This window comes from Chinchilla lanigera, unplaced genomic scaffold (genome assembly GCF_000276665.1).
Source record: "Chinchilla lanigera isolate Chin_1 unplaced genomic scaffold, ChiLan1.0 scaffold00002, whole genome shotgun sequence".
Lineage (NCBI taxonomy): Eukaryota > Metazoa > Chordata > Mammalia > Rodentia > Chinchillidae > Chinchilla > Chinchilla lanigera.
Window position 1 is genome coordinate 33,585,852 of NW_004955403.1, and position 12,735 is coordinate 33,598,586.

Consider the following 12,735-nt stretch of genomic DNA (forward strand, 5'->3'; position numbering starts at 1 on the left):
CCACACACAGCACCTAGAACAGGCTGTGCCCCACAAACCTCAAGGCTCTGGCATGGAGTCTGTCACTGAGCCAGAACCCCTCTTTCTTTTTGGTGAACCTCAGCCAGCACGATGTCAGCCCTTCAGAAAGTTCCAGTTAAGTCAAATCTCAACCAGAGAGGGGTAGAGTCTTGCCAAATGTTTCTGGGAAGTTAGAACACTTTAAGATAATTGGCTATAAATAGTTTGGCCCAGGTTACTGATCAGATTTCTTCCTATTTGAGAGGTAAGTAAAATAGGGAAGGCTCTGGAACAGAGCATTAATAACGGGTTGCGGAAGTGCGTGGTTGAGAAAGAGAGAGAGGTGGGTGGGAAGAGATTCTGTGATACTGGAGGCAATGAATGGGGAAAGAGCAATGAAAGATGTAGAAGGGAGATTTTCTATGTTGTAATTTTGTCTATTAAAAGGGACATTAAGTCCTCTGCGGAATCATGGCCAAAAAATTTGTCCCATTCTAAAGGTTGTCTTTTCACACTGATGATTGTTTCTTTTGCTGTGCAGAAGCGATGTGATCCCATTTCTTGATTCTTGGGACTACTTCTTGGGCAACTGAGGTTCTCTCAGAAAGTCCCTGCCTGTGCCATGACTTCAAGGGTTTTACTTATTTTGTCTTCCAGGAGGTTTAGTGTTTCTGTTTTAACATCTAGTTCTCTGATCCATTTTGATTTTAGTTTAGTACCTGGTGAGAGATATGGGTCGAGACTCAATCTTCTGCCTGTCAACAGCCATTTTTCCCAATGCCATTTATTAAAGAGAACATCTTTCCTGCAGTGTGTGTTTTTGGCTCCTCTAGTAAAGATAAAGTAGTTCAGTGTTCTTGGAGTTGTTTCTGGATCCTCTCTTCTGTTTCATTGATCCTCATGTCTGTTTCTATACCAGTACCATTGTGTTTTTATCACAGTAACTTTGTAATGTAACTTAGGATCTGCAATGGTAATGCCTCCTGCTTTGTTGGGGCAAAGAAAAGGAATAGACACTTCACAGAAGAACAAGTACACGTGGCCAGTAAATGCACAAAGGAATGTTCGACATCACTGGCCATGAGGGAAATGCAAATGAAAACAACACTGAGATTTCATTTTACTCCAGGAAGAATGGCTATCATCAAGAAATCAAATAGTAACAAACACTAGAGAGGCTGTGGGAGATAAAAGAACCCCTCTACACTGTTGGTGAGAATGGAAGCTAGTACAACCAATATGGAAAACTAAAGATTCCTTAAATTCCTTAAAAATCAGATACTAAAAAATTCCATTTGGCTCAGCCAGTCTCCTTCCTGGCATTATCCCAAAAGAGTTAAAGGCACTATAGTACAGTGATCTGTGCATATTCATGTTTAGAGAAGCACAATTCATAATGCCTAAACCTTGGAAGCAGCCTATATGTCCATCAAAAGATGAATGGATAAAGAAAATGTGGTATTTGCACACAAGAGAGTGCTACTCTGCCATAAAGAAAGATAAACTTGAGTCATTTGTAGGAAAATGGATGCATCATGAGACCATAATGTTAAGTGAAATAAGTCAGACACTCAAGCTTACACATCATATGAGATATTTAATTATATTATTATATGAGAAACCTCAAGTATGCAAAAGCAATATAAAAGATAGATAATGGAAGTAGGGAGACAGATCTTTCTCAAAAAAGAAATAGATCAAGAGATGCGGAGGGGAGTGAAAGGGGTGAAGAAAGAATTAAGACATGTCATGTGTGCATGCCAACTCCACACAAGGAATGTAAACATTATGTACTTCAGGCATATACTAATAAAAATGTGAAATAAAAAATTTTTAAAGGGACATGGTGGTTCAGAGATGAGCGTTCAGTCATAAGGCAAGTATACAAGGCCTTGGGTTTGATCTCCAGCAACACAAAGAAGAAAAGAAAAGAAGAAAAGAAGAAAGGAAAGAAAGAAAGAAAGAAAGAAAGAAAGAAAGAAAGAAAGAAAGAAAGAAAGAAAGAAAAAGAAAAGACAGAGAAAAGGAAGAGAGAGGGAGGGAGAGAGAAAGAAGGGACATGATGTATCTAATGTATGAAAGAGAATCAGACTCTCAGAAGTTCTCTCCTATATTCTTTCTTTTAAACTAAAGCCTAAAACCATCCAGATTTCTTGGCAAACCATCCTTCGTACCTCAGTGAAGCAGTCTCTTAATGGAGTTGAAGTTTCAGCATTTTAGGTCAGGAAAGAAAATATCAGTATTTGCTAAGTTGGCTTTATATTCATTAATTTTCTGACACTTAAAGGTCATAACCTCTTTGGAGAGGGAGAAATATATTGAACTAGTACGATATTCCTGAACCCTCATTTTCACTGATACCTGACCTTCTTTATTTTCTTAAATATTTTATATCAAATAACTTAAAATATAAAATCATAGGCAGAAAATTACTAACAGCACAAAACAAGCTGCTAAGTACTGTAATAGCTCTCTGATGTGAGGACATTTTACTTGAGCACTTCTAGACCAGTCAACTCAAGTCAAAGTGAGAAAACATAGGGAAGCTTCTCTGATATGATAACAACCTGGGGACAATTTTTGTTACTTCACCTCCAAAGAAGGAGCCTTCTTTAGAATTTGAACAATAAACGTGAAAACTAACTTGCCATTTGATAAAAGATAATGTTATACAGAGAGCTTCTTTCCTTTTTTGTAGAATTATAATTATGTTTAAGATTTTCGTGGACATATTTTTACTCTCATTTTAACATGTACCCACATCCTATGGAACAATAGGTTATATTTTAATAGTATTATACTATGCATAATACATGTAATGTGTCCAGAGATAAAAACATCCAGGGAAAATATGTCCATTCCTTACTACGTCTTGGCATTTCATGTGTCCTCTTTGATACATATGAGCATAAAGAGGGCTCGTTTTAATTATCTAATATAGTGTTGTAGTTGTTATTTCAACTTGAAAATGCTTCCATTTGGGTTATCAAATGTGTAATTTTAATGTTTTATTAGTGAGAAAGCACTAATGTGTGCTTTCTTAAGTGTTCAATTTTTCAGCTAATTTAATATCAGAAACTTTCCATATTTGCAATGTAAAAGAAGACACTGTCTTGTTAGACCACAAGGTTTGCTCATACTTCAAAATACTGCTAACTTGCCTTATACTTAAAGTTTTTTTATTCCAATAGATACTTATGGGTTCTTAGTTTATACTTTTCTACAAAATTGTGTCTGATCTTGAACAAATTTGTTACATGAATGTGTTTATTATTTTTAAATAACTACATTTGAGAAGCCATATCAAGCTAGATGACAAATCAACAATTTCAACCCACCTGAAAAATAAATGTTAAATGTAACAAAGCACTTGAATACTTACATCCATATAAAACCTATGCACAGATATTTATAACATTCTGTTAATCAATTTTCTATTACTATAATAAATACTTGAGATAAATCAACATAAGAAAGAGAGAAGTTTATTTTGGCTCTTGGTTTTAGAGGGCTCAGTGAATGCTCATTTGGCCCTGTTGTTTTGGGCCCACCGTGGCACATATATCAGGACAGGAGAATGTGGCAGAGCAGGCCTGTTCACTGCATGGTAGCCAGGAAGCCAAAGAGAGAGGACAGGCTGGGTGTGGTGGCACATGTTTGTAATCCCAGTGTTATGCTTTGTGTTTGGATATTCCCCCAAATCCTCATGCAGTCATGTGGTGGGCTTCTAGAGTATATGATTGATTTATGGTCCAATGTTGGAATTATGGATGGGAGTGCTACACCTGCCCTGGAGTGGGTAGTTTGCATACAGTATAAGAGAGGGAAAGAGCCTTGCTTTCTGCCCCTCCTCCCTTTTGTTCTTGTTGCTTTTGCTGTTGTCTGCCACCATGAACTGTTGCCCTCTGCCATGTGCCACCCCGCCTTGGAGCCAGCCCCGTATGGACTGAAATCTCCACAAACTGTGAGCTAAATAAACCTTTTCTTCCTTAATTTTGGGTGTCAGGTATTTTGTCCCAGCAATGAGAGAAAAGTAACCAAGACAGAAATTTGGTACCAGAGGAGTGGGGTCGCTGCTGTGACTGTACTTGACTGTGTGGTTCAAGAGTATTTGGAAATTGCTTCTGGGAAGTGTTTGGAAAGGTTTGGAGATGTCATCTGAAAGAGGAGAGCTGGAACGCCTTCGGCTGTTCTGTATGGGAGATTCTGGTCAGAGCTCAGAAGACCAGAAGACTGATAGAAATCCTGCCAGTAAAGACCGGGTTTGGGAGGTTTCTGCTGGGAAGAAGGACTGCATTGGTGCTAGACTCCAGACAATGTATTTTATGGCTTGGCAGAAAGTTTGTCTTCATTTTGCTTGTGTCCAGAGACTTTGCCTGATTCTGAGATTAAGGGCAGTGGACTGATTAATCTGGCAGAAGATATTTCAAGGCAGTTGAATACTGAGGCAGTGGCATGGCTATTGTTGAGGGCTTTTAGCCAGATTTATATTGAGAATCAAGAGCAAAGAGCCCAGTAGGATAATTTAAAATGTGAGTTTGACCGGAAAGGAAGCTCCAGTAAAGCTGTGGGCTGCAAAGGTAAGGCTGAGGAGATCTCCATTGCTAAGAAGGAACAGGAGAACACAAAAGATGGCCTGAGGGCATCACAAGAAGCAGCAAGTCTCTACCCTTTGCAGACTCAAAACTGCAAAGGTGAAAGACCTTGCTTTGAGAAGAAAGCCACAGAGAACCAGGTTCCAGAATGGCAGCGACAAAGAGAATTTGCTCCTCAAAATTGGATTCAGAATGACCAGGGACTCAGGCACTTAACCCCATTGGCCAAGACAGAGGAAAGCTTGGCTACTGCTCCAGGTGGCAGCAGACCATGGCATCATCCACATGGCACTCGTTTTAGGTGCATGCAGAATGCAAGAGTTCTGAGGTTGAAAAGGCTTCCACCTAGATTTCAGAAGGCTTGGGAAGCCAGGCAGTGTGCCTCGGAGAGGGCATTGTATGCAGCTGTGAGTGAGAAGTCAGAGGTTCAGTGGAGACCTCAGAAGGTTGGAAATGCCAGGAACATAGATTGTCTGAGGAAAGCTGAAAAGAGGGAGCAAAGTGGGCCCAAGACAGAAGCCATGGGAGCTGTAACCACTGGAAGTGCCATAGGAGTGGAGTCATGCAAGCCCTTTGGAGCTCACAATGTGCCACAGATTGCTTCAGATGCTGGACATGGAACCACAGGACTTAATGTTTACCCTGCTGGATGTTGGACTTACTTTGGTACCAGTGCTTTGTATTCTTCTGTTTGTACCTTTTGGAATGGTAATGTTTATCTTGTACCACTGAATGTTGGAAGTGTTTTAACTTTTCATTTGTACAGGGTCTTACAATTAAAGAGTCTGTCTTACATTACTGAGGAGATTTGGGACTTGGACTCTTGAGCAATGCTGAACCTGTTAGGAGATAGACTTAAATGCCTTTTGCATAAAGGGATGTACATGAATCTTTGGGGGGCTAGGGGTAGAATGTTATGGTTTGTATCTGGATGTCCCCTCAAAGCCTCATGCATTCATGGGGCAGGCTTCTAGAGTTTATGATTGATTCATGGTCCAATGCTGGGATTATGGATGTGAGTGCTACACCAGCCCTGGGGCAGGTAGTTTGCATACAATGTTAGGGATGGAAAGAGCCTTGCTCTCTGGGCTCCTCCCTTTTGTTCTTGTTGCTTCTGCTGTTTTCCACTGCCATGGACTGTTGCCCTCTGCCATGTAACACTCTACTTTGGAGTCAGCCCAGTATGGACTGAAACCTCCACAAACTGTGAGCTAAGTAAACCTTTCCCTCCCAATTTTGGGTGTCACGTATTTTGTCCAGCAATGAGAGGAAAGTAACCCAGACACTCAGCTACTTGAGGAGCTAAGGCAGGATAGCAAGTTGGAGTCCAGAATGGACAATCTAGTGATTGTAAGAGATTCGTGTGGGGGGAGAGAGAGAGAGAAATGAATGGGAATGAGGAAGGGTCAGGGTCTCACCATCACCTTCATACCTCCTGTGACCTAACTTCTTTCAAATTAGGTCCTACCTCTTAAAAGTTCTTGCCCTCCAATCATACCGCAGACTAGGGATCAGGCCTTTAACACATAGGCTCTTGGGAGATATTTCAGATCCAAATGATAGCAATCATCTCTATTCTTAGCTCCAAAAATTGTAAACAACCACGATTTCCTTAACAGATGAAAGTATAAACAAACCATGGTATATCTATACAATAAAATGTTATTCAGTGATTAAAAGAAATAAATTATCTGTAAAAATACACAGATGCTTCTTAAACTCATAAGCCTAGGTGATAGATACCTAAGACATTCTAGGAAATGTGAAACTGTAGAGATATAAAAGGATCAGTGGTTGCCAGAAGGTCAGGGCATAGGGCAGAGAAGGCTGTATAGGTGAAGCAGAGGAGAAATTGTAGGGCAGAGAAAGTATTCTGTATCATAATATAATGGTGTATACACTACTTTATGCATTTGCCAAAATCCATAGGTTTTAATTTGCATACATTAAGGTTAAACCTTAATGTATACATTTAAAAACTATTATTTAGGAGGGGAAAGTGTCCCCAATAGAATACAGAACATAACAAAAGAATCTAACTGTATTATAAAAGTGTGAAAATACCTCATTTAAAAGTATAGTGAAGGTAAAAGTGCATACCTAAGTAACTTGGGAAATAAATGAAGTTTATAAAGCTAAAGGGAAAAGACTGCACAAGCACTGTATTCTAGTTGACAAAACTGTATACCATGAGATATGGGCTAATAATCTTCTTACTGCTGTACATGTACAATGAAATTGAACAATTAAATAAATGGCAGAAGCTGGGGGTCAGGTTTCTCACTGCCAGGGTGGGAGGTAACAGATAAACAAAGGGGGAAGGCTGTAATGATTTGTACAGCAATGCATCAGAGCTGGGACATCAGTATAAGCTCATGTTTAGGCTGATATACATACAGATAGCCACATGTAGAAATATATATATTAATATACTGACATATATTTCCTTGGTCTGTGAACTGAGAGGGCCTAGAAGCTATGATAGAGATTGGTAGCAGTGAGCACACTCTGCACTCAGATCTTGGTTTTGTTATTTATTTATTTGGTTCTGGGAACTGAACTCAGGACCTTGCACTTGCCAAGCAGGCACTTGTGCCACTGAGCTATATCTCCAGCCCCCCAGATCTTGGTTTTGATCCCATCCTCCAATGAGAGGAAAAAGGGCTCCTAGGAGAAATGGCTGATCCTAGGACTAGAATCAGAAATAAACAGGATGAGCCTGGAGTACCTTAGAGTGGCGAAAAAGCTGCCCAGTGCTCAAAATCCACAACAAAAATTAAACAAAAACCCACAACCTTGTTGGGGGGTATGACAGAGACACAGGAGGCAAGTGAAAGGGCTCCAAATGGCTAAAGCTGACACAAGGTGAGCGACACCAAATTTGAGGCTAACACTGGTGGCATAACCCAAAGTAAAAAATAGATACACGTGAGTACATAACAATACAAGGAAATAAAAGAGGGAGAATAGACAAGTCTCCTGCACAGAGGAATTCCGCATAAACTGAAGTAGCTACTGTGCCCTCAAGGAGGTAGAGCATAACTCCCTATTCTAAGGACTCCACATAGTGTAGAGTATAGTAAGCAAAGGGGGAGAAAGAGTGTAATAAGGAAAACGGGAGGAAAAATGAGAAGGTACCATGGAGAAATCTAACAAAAACAACCTCATTAAAATCAAGAATGATAACCATGTTCATAGTAGATACCTGACAGGTATGTACACGGATGATGTGCTGTGATAGAAATCAAAAGGCTTAAACTCTGTGATCTTTTCCAAATTACATAAGCCAAGTTCAGTCTTAAATATTAGAGCTGGGAGTATAACTCTGTGGTAGAACATTTGCTTAGCACATGCAAGGCCCTGCATGTGATCCCTAGCATCCAAGGGAATAAACAAACACATAAACAAAACAAATACTAAGCAATCTCAGTTTTGAGACTTTCTTCAAAATACTTGACCAGAGGCCAGGCGTGGTGGCGCACGCCTATAATCCCAGCACTCGGGAGGCTGAGGCAGGAGGATGCTTGCGAGATTGAGACCAACCTGGGCTACAAAGTGAGCTCAAGGCCAGCCTGAGCTGCATATCAAGGCCCTATCTCAAAAAGACTAAAAAACAAAACAAAACAAAAAAAATACTTGACCAGTATTCCTCAACTCCATAGCTAAGAGAAACTTAGGGAGATGTGACAGCCCCATGTGGTATATGGGAAAGGACCCTTGTATAGAAAAAAGACATTAGCTAAAAACTAAGTAAAAAAGAATAGAATATAGTTATTGGTTAATAATAATATCTCAATAGTCATTCTTTAATTATAACAAACAATGCATAATATAATAATTTAGTTAAAAGGAAATTATATATGGGGCATGGAGGAAGTATCTGTACTAGTTAGCAGTATTTCTATAAATATAGAGGTATTCTAAAATAAAGTTTATTTATTTTTTATTTTATTTTATTATTTTTTTTTTCCAGTACCGGGAATTGAACTCACGACCTTGTGCTTGCCAGGCAGACGCTGTGCTGCTGAGCTAAATCCCCAGCCCATAAAGCTTATTTTTAAAAAGATATTGAGTATCAGATATTCATAGAAATTGGAGAAAACCATTCATTAAACCCTTTATTTTATAAGTAAAAAATTGAGGATTTACAGCAGAATTCAGTAGCCATGCCAGGAAACTAATGAGGTTATTTTCAAGTGCCTTTCCCTTTTGGCCACTTTTCCTACCCAAGTTACTTCATGTTAATATTATCACTTGTTCTAACGATTCCACAGGCTCCTGAAGCTGGACAGTTTTCCTTGACACCCTTCCTCACTTGTCTGACTTTGTTTCCACTGTACTTACAGATCATGTTACTGTGGTGCTCAAGACCTCTACGTCTAAAGTCCATGAAAAAGTCCATGGGGTAGAAGAGGGTGCCTGCTTCTGCGCTGCCTGTTATGACTAAAAGTCTTCCATCAAGAAGCCCCTTCCTGTCATCCCTGCCATAGCCAGGGCTGCCCATCCAGGAAGCCTGCCAGCTCCCCAGCGTATCACTGAAACTGCATTTCAGTACTAACACTCCCTGAAAGCGCTTCTCTTTCCACAGTTGTAGCAGCATGAGCTCAACATCTTGCCCGACCAGCTACTTGGAAATTCTGCCTTTCCCTCAAGGGCCTCACTGGCTACTCCTCGGTACAGTCTGTTTTCATAAGTTTGACTTCAGTGGCATAAAGCTAAGTTTGGGACATAGAGGTTATGTTGTTCAACGAAGTTGCAAAAGCCATTTTAAGCAAAAGTGTTCCAGTCTCAGGGGAAACCTTAAGGGAAATGTTTAAATAGTTTTAATCAGAAAGAAAATTCTTACAGAATTCAAAAATAATTCAGTTAATACAACACCTTATTTCTTTTTAATGGATTAAAGATTATAGGGTAGTTTTAAAAGGTAATTTTTTTTTCTGTAGCTCATTATTATTTGACCAAACAGATTGTGAATTAGCTTTTGATTTGAGTAATTATTTTGAAACTCCTATTGTTAGATACATAAACCAAGTCCTACCTCCCGCCTGGGAGGATCTGAACTGTGAAGTCTGAAACCAGCAGCTGCTTTTTCCTCCTCTGCCGGCCTCAGTGATTCCAGAAGGACTTTAGCCTGAGGGGAATGAGAGGAAGGGCTCAGTTATAGAACAGAGAAGCAGCATTCTGAAATCAGGAATACGCACGCGCTCCCAGGTGGAAATCACAGAAGCTCACATGTGTTCCTACCTTACTGTTTTCTTACAAGCTTAAGATTTCTGATGTCTGCAATTGTTTATATCTAAGATACCTCCTGAGATTTCATCTGCCTGGGAGGGTTTTGCTGTTCCTTTTTTAAGGAAATACTAATTAGACCAGTTTTCAAATTTAATACCAGAATTTTGGATACATTTCTTTTCTTTTCTTTTCTTTTCTTTTCTTTTCTTTTGATACCGGGAATCAAACTCAGGACCCTGTGCTTGCCAGGCAGGCGCTTAAGCCACTGAGCTATATCCCCAACCCCAGAATTTTGGATATAGTTGTTTAAGTTTTATAGGAAAAGTTTTGGGTTTTCTATTTGTAATAAACCTGACTGGATCTAAAAATGAGGACATGTATTTCTATAAGAAAAATAGAAGGACAGACTGACAGAGATACGCATACCATTACATAAAAATTGTAGCTGGATATATTCTCTAAAAAGCTAGACAGTATATTCTGATGGTCTTATTTAAAATATATGTTTGATGTCACTTCAGATGTTCAAACTTTAGCAAGCCCCTAACGCTGTCTTGAACAGACAGGTAGTCTCCAGAGCAACATAAAGCAAGGTTCAGCAAGAGGTCTGAATAATAGTGCATTAAAAGAGGCAAACAAAAATGCCACAAAGAACCATACACAAGCCAACAAGAAGTGGTTTCAGATCTGAGCCCCACGGTAAGTCTCTGGGAGAGATTCTCCAGTTGCTGGCCTCTCCAGGTCCAATTTGATTACCTCTCAGCATGGACAGCTCTGTACAGCGGACACCAGGATAAACAACTGCTAGCTTTTTCAAATTCAGCAATCTTTAATCAGTCTCCCTAGGGAAAATGGGAAGTCCAGCTAGTAATAAATAATAAATAAACAATTGGGCAACACTAGAGACCAGGAAGTCAGGGTCCAAATGTGTTTCTTCAGTGAACACTTTCCTAAGTGAATTACAACATGATCCAGAGACTATAGGACTATTACCAAGAGCTGTTGTGTCCCATTGGAAGCCGCATGCAAGAAATGCAATGCTAACTAGGCACACTGTATGGGTCTGTGCATTGCTAAATTTGAAAATGTAAATTCAGAAACAAGGAGACAAAATAAGCAGCCCCATATTGTTAATGAAGAAAGAATTAGCAGCAAGGGAAAATAAAACAAAGAGGAAAAAAGGATTTAGTTGTTGGGAGTATCCATTTGGCTTGGCATCATATTTCTGGCCTAGATCTGTGAGGTAAATAAGATGGATAGCAATTAAAATGGAAGGGTAGCCGGGCATGGTGGTGCACGCCTGTAATCCCAGCACTCGGGGGGCTGAGGCAGGAGGATTGTTGCGAGTTCGAGGCCATCATGGGCTACAAAGTGAGCTCAAGGCCAGCCTGAACTGCATAGCAAGGCCCTGTCTCAAAAAAAAAAAAAAAAAAAAAAAAAAAAAAGGATGGAAGGCTAATTTCCATGGTTGTCCTCATACCCACATATTTCTGCATATTTAAATCATAATAAAAAGTTAACCCTGACTATGATGCAATCCTTAGTAAGGACTGCAGGAAACTTGTTTATTAATATGCAAAGGAAGTACACAGTCAGTTGCACACACACCTCTCTTTCCTGTGAAGTCCATGCCACTCAGTCCAGGCTCCACAAAATGGAGACCAGGCAGAGACTTAATCACTCTTGGGGCTGGTAAACATTTCTGGTTTTGTTGAACCTGACATTACTCATCCTGCTTCCCTATCAGTATAGTAACACAGGACTTCCCAAAACTGCCAGCAGGGGCCTCCTCCTCACCTCCATTCTTTCTTTGATTTCCATGACAACACTCTTCTAGCCTTTCTACTACTTCTTTGGCTACTCCTTGTCACTTTCTTTCCCAGCTATATATTCACCCCTTAAATACTGGAGATCCCTAAGGTTCTGATCCAGCCATATCCTCTTCTCTGCAATATATCCCTGGAGGTAGTGCAGGTAATTGTGAAAAACAAAGACACTAGAATTACACTAGCCTTGTCTTTTTTCTGGATGTGTATCTGAACTTGGACAGGTTATCTAATATCTCTGATGTTTCCTCATGATAAAGTAGAATAACTACCTATTTCAGAAGGTGATGAGGAATACATGGCTTCAGAGGTGTCAAGAGCTGGCGAACCATAGGCATAGCCATCGCTTCCGCCATCATTTAACTGAATAACTCTATTAGCTGCTTAGTTGACATTATTGGGTACTTAGGTGATTAGTTAATGACTCTAATTTTCTAGACTAGACTTTTTCCCTGAGCACTAGGTCCATTTAGCCAGTTGCTTACCAAACATTTTCAACTGCATCACAGCCACCTTAAATTCAACATTCATCTGTTACTCTGTATATCAAAAATGTACCAATACAAAAAAGAAAAACAAGGGGCTGGGGATTTAGCTCAGCGGCAAAAGCGCCTGCCTGGCAAGCGCAAGGTGGTGAGTTCGGTTCCTGGTACCGGAGAAACACCAAAAAAAAACAAAAAAAGAAAAACAAAAAAATTAAACATTCATCAACTAAAGTCTCTTCCTGCTCCTCCTCCATCCAAACTTTTGTATTACATTTTCTTTTTGAATAATAGCTTTCTTTTGTATTCCCTCTCTAGAGGAATAACAGCACCATCCATCCAAGGGCCCAAGGCTCTGCAAGTGGATAAACTGTCCTCCCTCTCATACAGCAACTTACCCTAAACATAACCTGAGACTGAGTGCCCAAAGTGCAACAGTAAACCCACTTGCTTATCCCAAAGTGCCAGCACTGCAATTAAACCTGAATACTGAGGTTTTAGTTTAGAAAAAAATAACCTTTAATCCGATGCTCGGCTGCTGGGTTGCCTTGGCTCACATGCCTACAGAGACGGTTCTACGTGTCCCCCGTGGCGTGTGTG